Source organism: Caretta caretta, chromosome 1, assembly GCF_965140235.1.
Source record: "Caretta caretta isolate rCarCar2 chromosome 1, rCarCar1.hap1, whole genome shotgun sequence".
Taxonomy (NCBI): Eukaryota; Metazoa; Chordata; order Testudines; family Cheloniidae; genus Caretta; species Caretta caretta.
The window spans coordinates 285,920,748-285,933,629 of record NC_134206.1 but is presented as its reverse complement, the minus strand read 5'-3'; positions in this window follow the sequence as shown (position 1 = coordinate 285,933,629).

Genomic DNA, 12,882 nt, shown 5'->3' with positions numbered 1-12,882 from the left:
TCCATCCAGCCCAGATTTAGGCACCTAATTCCCTCTGCCCCTCTCCTCAGGATTTCCTATTGGATCCCATTCTTAGGGGTTTCAGAGGAACAGCCGTGTTAGTCTGTATTTGCAAAAAGAAAAGGAGTACTTGTGGCACCTTAGAGACTAACCAATTTATTTGAGCATGAGCTTTCGTGAGCTACAGCTCACTTCATCAGATGTATACCGTGGAAACTGCAGCAGACTTTATATACACACAGAGAATATGAAACAATACCTCCTCCCACCCCACTGTCCTGCTGGTAATAGCTTATCTAAAGTGATCAACAGGTGGGCCATTTCCAGCACAAATCCAGGTTTTCTCACCCTCCACCCCCCCACACAAATTCACTCTCCTGCTGGTGCTAGCCCATCCAAAGTGACAACTCTTTACATAATCAAGTCAGGCTATTTCCTGCATAGATCCAGGTTTTCTCACATCCCCCCCACCCCCATACACACACAAACTCACTCTCCTGCTGGTAATAGCTCATCTAAACTGACCACTCTCAGGCACTATATAGGAAGCCTGGGTGCCTAACCTGGAGCAGTGGATTCCATTAGGTAGCATTGTGGATGTACTAATGTGTTCAAGGTAACAAAAGTCCAACTCAGACTGCTACATAAAATTGTTTAGAACAAAGTATAGAAGGGAAACTGAAAACTCATATTCGTCCAAACACAAAAGGTTTATTGACACAACCCAAAGATGGTGTTTTGGAAATTAAGCACTAAAATAATTAGGAGTCGTGCTTATCTGCCTATCACTCCCTTTTGGGTCTTAAAAGATTGGGGGAAATAAAAGCAACTGGGAAATGGATGGGCTGAAAGGAGCGAGCTTCACCACGACACTATTTGACTTTCATCATCCTGACCGCGCCAGAGACAGGAATCAGATGCTGCTGCCACATCCACTGGCTCTAGCTAATTCCAGATCATTCCCTGGGGTTAAATTTTGGTTGCTGCTAAGAACCTGTGATTAGAGAGTCAGCAAAAATATTGCTTTAAACAGCCCCATGCTGGTGCACGTTTGCCAGGTGTAAAAGTGGTTAATAAATCTAGGTGCTGGGTCTGTGCTTCTCCAGCAGCAAGGTTGCAAATGAACATCAGCCCCAGAGATAGAAGTGGGACTTTCTATTCGTTGCTGTTCTTTTCTCCCGCCTTTTGTGTATGTTTGTTTTGTTGTGTTTTCAAGGAAACAACATTGGACTTTAACAACAACAGCGAAAAGAGCTCCAGCCCATCTCAACTAATTTCCTCTTTTCCCTCAAAAGTACAGTTATTACTATCTTTAATACATCTAAAGTAGTGGCTGTCAACCTTTCCAGACTACTGTACCCCTTTCAGGAGTCTGGTTTGTCTTGCATACCCCGCAAGTTTCACCTCACTTAAAAACTACTTGTTTACAAAATCAGACATAAAAATACAAAAGGGTCAGAGTACACAATATCCGAAAAATTGCTTACTTTCTCTTTTTTACCATACAATTGTAAAATAAATCAATTGGAATAAAAATATTGTACTTACATTTCAGTGTATAGTACGGTGGTAGCCAAACGGTGGCTCACGAGTCACATGTGGCTCTTTCACCATTAAAGTGCAGCTCATGGAGCCCCCCACACTCCTTCCCCATTCTCCACCTACCAGACTGGGCAGGGCGGGGGAGCTCGGGACCTCTGCCTTGCAGCAGGGTGGTGGGGTAGGGGTTTCTGCCCAGTGGAGAAGGGGTGGTCTTGCGGCTTGAGCTCCTCGGGGCGCACCTGCTGGAGCCCAGGGCCACATCAGGGTTGCACAACTGTATGGAGGGCCAGGTAGGGAGGGCTGTGCCTTCCCAAACAGCCTGGTCCCTGGCCCCTATTCACCCCCTCCCACTTCCCGCCCCCTTAGAACCTCTGACCTATCCAACCCCCCTGCTCCTTGACCCCGACCACCCCCTCCCAGGACCCCCCACCCCTAACCACCACCCCCCCGGGACCCCACCACCTATCCAACCCCTGGCCCCTGCTCCCTGTCCCCTGACTGCCATGACCCCTATCCACACCCCCACCCCCTGACAGGCCCCCTGGGACTCCCATGCCTATCCAACGCTCCCTGTTCCCCATCTCCTGACTGCCCCCCTCCCAGAACCTCCACCCCATCCAACCTCCCCTGCTCTCTGTCCCCTGACTGCCCCTTGGGACCCCCTGCCCCTTATCCAACAGCCCCCCACTCCCACCCCCTTACCATGCCAGAGCCAGACACGCCACTGCGCTGCCCGACAGGAGCGGTGGGCCAAGCGGTGCCCATGCGGCACCATGGCTGTGGGGGAAGGGGAACAGTGGGGGAGGGGCGGGGAGCTAGCCTCCCTGGCCGGGAGCTCAAGGGCCAGGCAGGATGAGTCTCGCAGGCTGGATGTAGCCCACAGGCCGTAGTTTGCCCACCTCTGACCTAGACAGATCACCACAGTTTTGAAATAGACCACTCAATTCAAATTCATCCAGATTTATTCAAAACAGAGCTCTGAGAGAATGGTGGTTGCATTAGAGATATATATGTTAATATAAATCACACTTTAGGAAAGAATGTCAACAATAGAGGATATAGGCATTATATATGTAGACTACCTAAGCAGCAAGGTAGTTGAACAAATATAAAAAAAGTATTTTAAATTTGGCAAGAGGCTTCCAAATTTACCCACAGTTAAACAGTGTACATATGACAATCACTGCATCAAACAGATTATAAGACAACAACTTTTTTTGAAACAATCTTCATTGCAGTTGTTAATAACTCCAGATGCATTATTTAACCACAATATTTTAAAGCAATTAATGTATAGTCACATAACTCATAGGTCACCCCTAATAAGGTAATGTGAATTCATTGAAGTGTTGTGTGAATAATGTGAACAGCTATTAAACAGAACAATCCATTGATTTAAATCTCATTCTGTTCTAATGTGGTTTTTATGTTAAAATCCCAGCTCTTGATGGGTAGCCATTAGAATGAATTTCTTTACCTCTGAAATATTTGAGCATCTTAACATTTTATTTGTGTGCCTTGTTTAAAGCATGGGGGTAGAGGAGGGGAAGGAGGAACTTTTCAACAGATGGTGCCTGACATATGTATAAAGCTTAACAGGTGTATTAAGACACAGCTAGTCAGAACAAGTTTTTCCTCTTCAGTTAAGCATGAGCTGCATATGCTTGTGTTTGTTTATACCCTTATGGAGGACAAGAAGGCCATCAAGATGTCAATTGGCTGTTAGATTCATACAGAGAAGTGTATGTTCTGAACACAGGACATTATCACAGTTGGACACCAAAGCCTATTGTCAATGATGCGAGAAAGGGAATCAAGAAGAATATGTTTAGTTCATCAAAAAGATGAGAATTTCCATGTGGTTAATGTGTTCTGTTTGTTATTGCCAAAGCCAAACAAACTCAGAGAGCATCACAAATCTAAAATAAAAATGAAATCTTTAGTGCAGCCAGGTCAGAGATTATGATCTTTATCAAATTTTCTTTCTCATTTAAACCCCTATCAGAGGAACTCTGGAACAGAGCAATATCAGGACTTTTCCATTTGCAATTTCTTTTTAAATTAAAAACTCAGTCTGGTTGTAATTTATATTGCAGAAGACTAATAATTCTTCTAACATAAAAGAAAAACTGAACTCAGCACATCTTTATTCATGAATTTTCAGATGCCCTTTTCTTAAGGAAGAGCTTGGAAGGTAGAGTGGTATAACAAATTATTAAATTGATCAAAAAGTTGTATTTAATGTAGGCAGCAGCTGAGGAAATCAGTGGATCATTTCTGATTTTTCCATCCAGGCTTTTGCTTTAGAATCCAGCAGAGGAAAGGAAACATACAGAGCCAAATTCTGCACAGTCCTGTATCCCATGAGAGCAATTAACTTGGCCTGTTAATATCAATGATGTTCCAGGAGTATGAGCCAGTGCAAAATTTAGTACATTGTAGCTAGACACTTTTTAAAAATGTATTGTTTTCATACATGAGTTACAACAAGACAAAGGGCCAAAAATCAGCCTTTTTCTAACTCCATTGATTTGTTTTTGAAGGTTGCTCATCACAAAAACATTTGAAACATCATCCATGTGACTAACAAACTTACAGTTGTTTATATATAGTCACACACACTAAAGTAAGGAGCTGATATCAGTGAGAAAGTTTATTGCAGAAAAGCAAAGTTGAACATACAATTCTCTATGTGGCAGAAGTGGGGATTATTCTTATTCCATCTCAGAATGAGTTCACTAGTGTTGTCCCACTCTTGTGAAAGCTATGTCTCCAGCAGCCGAGTCTTCCCCTGGTTATGTACAGATATCTTTTTTCCAGGGGAGCAAAGTTGTCATGTGAAGTCATCATCATAGGAGAGGTGATATCTTAGGTAGCTAATGACATTACCATACAGGGCTATGAAAATCAGTATGGTGAACTTGAATAAGTCTCTGTTCAATGGGAGTTGTTCACAGAGACCTGCTCAGTGTCTGAGAGGATTAGGCATAATCCTCTGGCCTGCCGCAGCTGGTACTCCTTGCCACTAGGGTTATTTGGATTCCTAGCCACATTGCAGAAACGAACTTGATGTCAGTGAAGTCACACCAGGAATGAATGTGGCCCATTGATGTTAACTATATTTCTAAGGTGATAACGTAATGTTGACTAAAATGTCTTTCTAATGTGATAACATAATCTTGACTATGAAGTGGAAATTTTACAGCTATATGCTCTTTTTATGGCCCTACTAATAACTATAGCACTTTAGTACACAAAATGTGTACATTGGGGCAAATTCTGGTCCCACTGAAGTCATTGGCAAAACTTCTTTTGATTTCAATGGAATCACAATTTGACTCAGCCAAATGATTTAAGGGGCAATCTTTCATAAGAAAGTGCACAACTTTACTCTCAGCAGTTCCAATGACATCAATAGGCCTGCTCAGATGATAAAATTATTCATGTGCATGTTTGCAGTATTGGGGCCTAAATCTTTACATTGAAAAGGCACACTGTCATGTAATAGGGACTAGGTGATGCAGGTAACTGATAGTGGGCTACAGAGCTTTACATCTTTGGATCATTCATTCACAACCGATGCACATCAAACCAATGTGAAATGAAATGATGATCTCAGTCCTGTTTCTACATGACAGGGCTTTGCAGTCCAAAAATCACTACTACAGTTTAGCACCCTTGTTGGCAGTCTCACTCTAGACCAAGTATTGAATCAGTGTGGAGCCTGATGTACCATCTTGTCAGGATCCCAACACAGGCAGCCAGGACAAAGGATCAGAACAGGGGCAAATCTGAGGGAGGGAGTAGTGGAGGAGGTCATAGTCAGGTTCCAGGCTAGGGTCAATACCAAGGATCAGAGTCTCAGTTGCATTTCAGGGTCTGAGTCAGAAGGCGAGGTCTAAATTAAGCCGAGGTTGAAGCCAGGAGTTCAGGAGCAAGGAATGGTCATGGCAACTGCAGAGAATCCACACTGTCACCAGGACACTTTCTGGAATGCACCTTAGGTTTGTATTGGGTGGGGAGCCAGTCAGGAGCCATGGGGCTTCTGTCTGTCAGACCCCTTGAGGTGGGACTTCCCATGTTCCATGTCCATGGCGGATTGGGGGCAGTGGAGCGCAAGCTGGTTACAGCTTTGGGTGGGTGGCAGCATGGAGATGCTAGCTACTTAGCAATTCTGCAGGCCTGCGTTCTACTCATATGGGGCCCTACACATTTCACTTTTGTGAGGTGATCCATACCTACAAGAATCGGGGTGTATTAACCAAACAATGTACGCTAACTGTACCCCTAAGAATTGATAGAGGACTTCAACAGGGTGATGTCAATTCCACACCTGTCAAATGTATACCTAAAATACAATTTGGTGCTGTTGGTTAGAGCTTGTTGGAAAAAGAAATCCTCAGGATGGTCAAGAATTTCCTTTATTTTGTGTTGAGGTGTCATTTTCAGCAGCACCAGCACTTTTTGACCAGTTCTACTATCTGTAGATAATGCAATATTCACTAAAAATGAAACATACTAAGTGGAGTACAAAGAAGGCAAAAGACTAGCGTGTCCAGCAGAAAGAGAGCCTTGAGTGCTTAATAAAAAGGAAGCCAAAACATCAAATAATGAAAGATGTTCTTCTGCAGAGATGCTAATTCTAGGATTTCTATGCTTCTTATGTATTTTGGAAAAAGAAAAAGTTTGTGAAAGTGCACTCAGGGATTCAAGTGGCAATGGCTCTGACATTTAAACAAAAGGCATTTAGCTGAAACGCATTAAACAACGTGCAATATGTTTACAAAGTTTAATATCTGAGATATTTGTTCTTTAAAGAATTAAAACAAATGTATGCACAGCAATGGTATTATATGCAAAAAGTAACGTAAACAAATAGAACATCTGATTTATAGCAATGGTGAACAGTACTGAGTTAAGGGAACTAGCCATATTGTCACAGCAAATTCCCAATATTCAAGTGTTTTTATCTCTAACATGTAATCAAGATAACACACAGATTTTTATTATTTTGAGTCAACTAGTAACAGCTTTCAATAGTTCAGAAAAAAAAATCCTTTAGACATGTTCACTGTGTGCAAATTAGAATCTGGGTGTGTGTAGAATCCATTCAGTTGCACTGTTCATTAGTTTATTTTGGCTACATTACTGAAATTTTTGTAAAAGATGTTGAAAGGTGACAGCTATAGAAGTCCCAGTTGTTATCAGTGTATGCAGGCAATTTCCTTCACACCGAATGTTCCAAATCTTAACTCGGTTATAGTGTTTAATGTAATGAAAAGTGAGATGATTTCTATTATCACAAACAGAAGGGTGCTGATAGGACCCCTTGGTATTATAATGACATATTAGAAAGGTGCCATATTTTGTATCACGATATAATTCTGTTTTCAGTAAAATGTGGTATCTGGTGTTTCACATTAATGTCTTTCAGCTTCCTTTCAGACTGGGTACCATCTAATATAAGATGTGTCCTGCCTTTAAATTCCAATACTTTGTCCTGTATTGTGTAGTTAATCGTGAGAGATGTGCTGTATGATGACTTCACACACTACACGGCAAGATGTACTGTTGGACAATGTGAAGCCTTGTTATTGATTGCACAATATGACATGTCATAAGTCTAGTATATTAGAGAGCTAAAATATATGGATTAGGTAGGAGCAATAATGGTCAGGTATGAGCTTACTGAAGGTCAAAGTGTGACTTAAGGTTTGACAAGTATTTCTAAATGAACTTGTTTATTTTCTAGGAGAGCAAATTTCTGTTTACTAAGCTGCAAAAAGGTAACGAGGATAGAAGTTGTATAAATTGCTTTCTAGATAAGTGATAATAGGGTGTCCCTACCCAAGGCAATGACCAGAATAATAGGGAAATTGAGATAAACAAGCAAGTACCATTAAGGAAAAGAACAGGGAAACTGAAGAAAATAGAAAAGTATAGTAGAGAAAACCCAAAATGGGATAAGTAGCCAATTGATGGCAAGGTCACCATACATGGGTTAGGTATGCTTAATAATAATTAACCAAAGAAATGGCTAGTAGTATAAAGGTGTTTGATGTTATTTGGAAGATATATAATGCTTAATGTTGATTGGAAGGATAATGAATATTATTAAATATTAAATATAGAGCACTGGAGGAGAAATCCACAATGACCCCACCTATGACACAGGAGAAGGAAACTGATCTTTTTTCTGCCAGTCTGTTACTATTGATTGCTTTTATGGTAGTTGTTAACCTCAGGAAATGCATTTGGTTCAAATAAAGGTTTGAATTAATAACCCTGAGTGTCTTGGCCTGAGTGTGTTATAGTGCAGCCAACACACATAGCATACTAGAAATATGCTGCTTCCAAAGCATGTGTGTGTGTGTGTAACCTTCAGTCAGGTGTGGTCTGCTGCAACAAGGGCCAAGTTCAAAAAGCTAGGGGTCCCTTTTAAAACTAACAAACATCACCAACTTACGGTCCATCTCAGAATCTCTGGGATCATGAAATACTTGCCTGGGCTCCGTTAGTAGACAAACACTTCTTCACTCTTCAGCCCCGATTTTGTGTATGGAAACAAGAAAAAAACATTAGTAGGGAAAAGGGAACACAGCATGAACTTGGGAAAACACAACCATATGGCTATATGAATGATAAATAAAACATTTTATCATGGTAACTTTGGCAGTAGTCCATGAACTCAGCTCCCCACCTGCTGGTGTGAACAGTCAATAGGCAAATGTCCTTTTGTCATCTCACTTCACCTTTCTCCCTCAGCTAAACATCACTTACCGTATGGTGTCTGTGGTAACAGTCCCAAAGTCTTGAGGTGCACTTGGGTGAGCGTGTCTCCAGGTTCTTGGGATGTGCTGCCTGGTCCTGTCCTGAGGACCCAGTACTCAACCCAGGTATTAGTGATTTAGTGACTGGGTAGAAGGTGCCTCATTAGAGTTTACACAGGTAAATGAGGTAATGAGGTAAACAATACACAGGTGTATTGTTGCCCTCTGTAGCTTCAGCAAAGAGCCCTCTTTGTATTGTCTCCTGTCAAAGAGTCCTCTCAATGAAACAGACAAGAACAAGTAGCATATAGGAGCCTTGAGTTATCTTACTACAACAGATATACATCTAGCCATGACATAGCATCCCTTCCTTCCTTCCTCTCTCAGTTCAGTTCCACTACCCAATGAATTCTGAATATGTGTACAGTTACAGTGACTGCCAAAGGTGTCATGGGAAGAAAGTTTATGCAAATACAACTCTCTGTAGCCATACTTTCCCCTATTCACCATCAAGATGGTGGCAGAAAGCTCCTTCCCCTCTGGAGCATCTGCCCATTTGGAATTCTAGTTAAATAGCTTATGTAGATGAGATAACTCTATGGCCATTCTGCCTCCTCTTTACTAACTGAGGGGAGCCCAAAGCTCCTTACCTTCTATAGCTTCAGGCCACATGCCTTACATAGGGATCCCCAAAGTCAGAGTGTGAGTAACTGTCCACCCTGTAGATATCAGAGTGAAATAACTGTAGAGGATTTTGGGAAGAAGCCAGGTGGTGTGGGAAGGGACAGAACAGGATCCAAGCCTAGTGTGTCAGCAGGAGGATATCTTCTGTTTAAGTCCAAGAGAGGTGTTCTGCTTGTGTGCGTGTATATGAGAAGTGGTTCTCATCCTTGCACCTTACAGTGCCTTCACTCTTCTCAGTCAGTGGCAGGAGGACAATGAAGGCCTCAAAAAAGTGTGTGTGTGTGTGTTTGTGCGCGCGCGCTCACCAGTGAGAAGACATGTTAAGAAGTCTTTAGAGTTGTCCCCTTGCTCCCATCTCCCAGGAGGCTGATGGTGAGGTGATGATAAAAGAGTCTCTTTTTTCATTCTTCCATGCAGGGGATGAGTCTCCTGCACTGGGGCTGGAATCCCGAATAAGGGATTCACCCCAACTTCTCATTTCCTACTGTGGTTTCATGTCCAAGTGGGAAGTCTCCCTTCTTTCCTGCAGAGATCAGGGTGACTGAGATGGGTTAGACCTTTTAGTCTGGGAGCTGCCTTTCTGCCCCAGTTTCTCCCCTACAGACTACTTCTCTTTTCACTAGCCAAGGGGGAAGGAAGAGAGGATGGTCAACAGGTCACCCTGGTTATGTGTGTTATAGTGAAGAAATACATTTGCTATTGGAAGTATTGTACAGAAAATACTGCAAAAACAGAGATAAAATTATATAGCATGATGCAGGAAGTGTTCCTTGGCAGGGGCATCCACTGCTTATAATATTGGTCCATGCTGCAAGATGGTCTATTGCATGCTGTTCTATGAAGCTTGTTTATACTGGGTTTTGGTTTACTGTGCAGAAGTACACAGTATATATACAAATAATGCCGAGCCCAGTGTTTAGAGGGTTTTTAAAAACTTTTATTCTTCTATTTGCCTAGAAGCAGAACAAGAATTGTTTGAAGTGGAAATGGAGATTATATTAGCTGTACTCTGTCACAAGTGAGCAAAAGAAACTGGGAGAGTATAAAATGCTCTATTATTCAGGTGCTTTCAGTTATTTCCTCATAAAACCAAACCACTATAACTGAGTTATTTTCTGAATCAAAATATTGCCTACCTCTGTTCAAGTGAACTAGGAGCATCACCAGCTTTTATACTCATATGATTGACTCTGTGCATTTGAAAAGTATATTTAATATAGCACTTTTGGAAAGTAGTCTGAACTATCTAGGGGGACGGCTATCATCAGTCTGAAGGATTCTAAACTGGTTTAGTCAACATGTAAATTAATATAACAGTTATGTTCTGCTGACAATATAAAATACTTAATATATACACATTGGAATACTTCTTTTCCATTTCATCCCATATCTCAATGGAAGATAAAATTCACTTAAAATGACCAGAGCTTGCTATTTAATGTATGGGGGAAAATGAATATGAAAAATTCCTTCAGTGAGTTGCTATCACATTAAGGTCATAGACTAAAAGGGCCTTCCCTTTCGTTTGGTGCCTGTCTTCCTGAGCCCTGATAAACTAAGCCAGGGAGGGTAAGCTGCTATTGGTAAAAAGGTTTGTCAGTGCTGAACAGCAAAAGCGGATTTCAATGATCTCCTGTCACACTCTAAAAGGGGATAGATTGTGACCACTAGTTTGGCTTAATGGCAACATATGGCTTTCCTTGATGCTTTGCAGACTCTGTGGGGTACTTCATTGTTTTCTTGACGTTTTGACAAATTTGACTTTAAAGTGCAGTTCTACTCTGAAAAGTGGCTCTGTAAAGTGACATTTTAATGTTCCATATTTGTCTCTCCAAGGCTTCCAGAGCAAATGTGCTCCGTTGACCAGTAAAAATGATGTTTTTTTTAACTGCCAGTCCTGCAAACTTAACCTGAGATCTCAACATCAAGCTGAGTTTTTACTTCTCATCACTAGTAATAGAGGCCATGAAAGTCAAACTCTGCCCCCAGTTCTGCCAGTACTATGTAGTTGTCTTCAATTTATGCCTTCATTGCTGTCAAGGTTCCTCCCCCACTCTGAACTCTAGGGTACAGATGTGGGGACCTGCATGAAAACCTCCTAAGCTTACCTTCACCAGCTTAGGTTAAAACTTCCCCAAGGTACAAATTAATTTTATCCTTTGTCCCTGGATCTCCACTGCGACCACCAAACTCCAACTGGGTTTACTGGGAAACGTAGTTTGGACACGTCTTTCCCCCCAAAATCCTCCCAACCCTTGCACCCCACTTCCTGGGAAAGGTTTGGTAAAAATCCTCACCAATTTGCATAGGTGACCACAGACCCAAACCCTTGGATCTGAGAACAATGAAAAAGCATTCAGTTTTCTTACAAGAAGACTTTTAATAGAAGTAAAGAAATCCCCTCTGTAAAATCAGGATGGTAGATACCTTACAGGGTAATTAGATTCAAAACATAGAGAATCCCTCTAGGTAAAACCTTAAGTTACAAAAAAGACACACAGACAGGAATAGTCATTCTATTCAGCACAACTCTTTTCTCAGCCATTTAAAGAAATCATAATCTAACACATACCTAACTAGATTACTTACTAAAAGTTCTAAGACTCCATTCCTGTTCTGTCCCCGGCAAAAGCAGCATACAGACAGACACAGACCCTTTGTTTTTTTCCCTCCTCCCAGCTTTTGAAAGTATCTTGTCTCCTCATTGGACATTTTGGTCAGGTGCCAGCGAGGTTACCTTTAGCTTCTTAACCCTTTACAGGTGAGAGGATTTTTCCTCTGGCCAGGAGGGATTTTAAAGGGGTTTACCCTTCCCTTTATGTTTATGACAATTGTCATACACAGCATACACTCATTGCCCTTAATAGGGTTGTATAGGTGTATCTGACTGGGCCTGTAATCAGAAGTTGGCAAACAATTTGTGACTGGACAAGAAATCGACTAAAGGTCATTCTGTCTTAGATGTGTTGGCTCTGCAGGAGCAAAAGATGGTAGAAGGTACTTTCTTCCTTCAAGTAAGCAGACATGACTTGGAATATATGTGGGGAGAAGACCTGTTGATAGGAAAGTGCCTTTTCATTTTTTTTAAACTGTTCAGAGTAGAACTGCACTTTAAGGTGCACACTGATCTAACAGCAAGAGAAGTAAACTTGGCGCCATTTGATTATTTTTTTCCATTTTTGATGATTGTTATCAGTGTTTATTTAAGATTTCCCCCCTATTTTAAAAACTCCCTTTTACCATTGGGGAGGTAGGTAGGGTTATAGTTAGGGCAGTGCTGACAGCAGACCTGAAGGGGGCTCCCTGAAGAGCCAAAGGGGCCAAGCTAAAGGGGCACAGGGTATGGGGGAGGCTGCAGTTTTCTTGGGCTGACAGAGCAGAGACCAGGAGCAGGTATTTGACTGGCCTGGCTGTTGTTTTAATGGACTTGCCAGAAAAATAATTTAATTCACCCGGTGTTTTTTTACATGGCTCTACAGATTGGCTTTATCACCACAATACACTGATATATCTAAATGTTAAAAATTTCTGTGTCCAGCTAAAGACGCTTCAGTGTTCCCACTTCTGCAGTTTAAGTAAAAAAAGGATGTTATCAATCTTATCTCTGTGTTATCTCTCTAGATACTATACGTGGCTGTTGAAGGTAGGTGGTGTTGTGGAGTTGACTTGTGGTTGGGTATTGGGGTTGCGACCCGCTTGCCTTGTGGGGTGTGGGTGTGGTTTTTTTGCATTTCAAAGGTGGTAACCCTAAGAGCGGTGTTGAGGAGGATGGATGAGCCCCCACCCCTGGGGGAAGATATCTTACTGCCGAACAATTCCTGCCTCGGGTTGGGTGCCCCACCCTGCTGGCTAGTCAATGAGCAAGTGGGGCTGTGACTGTGGAGTT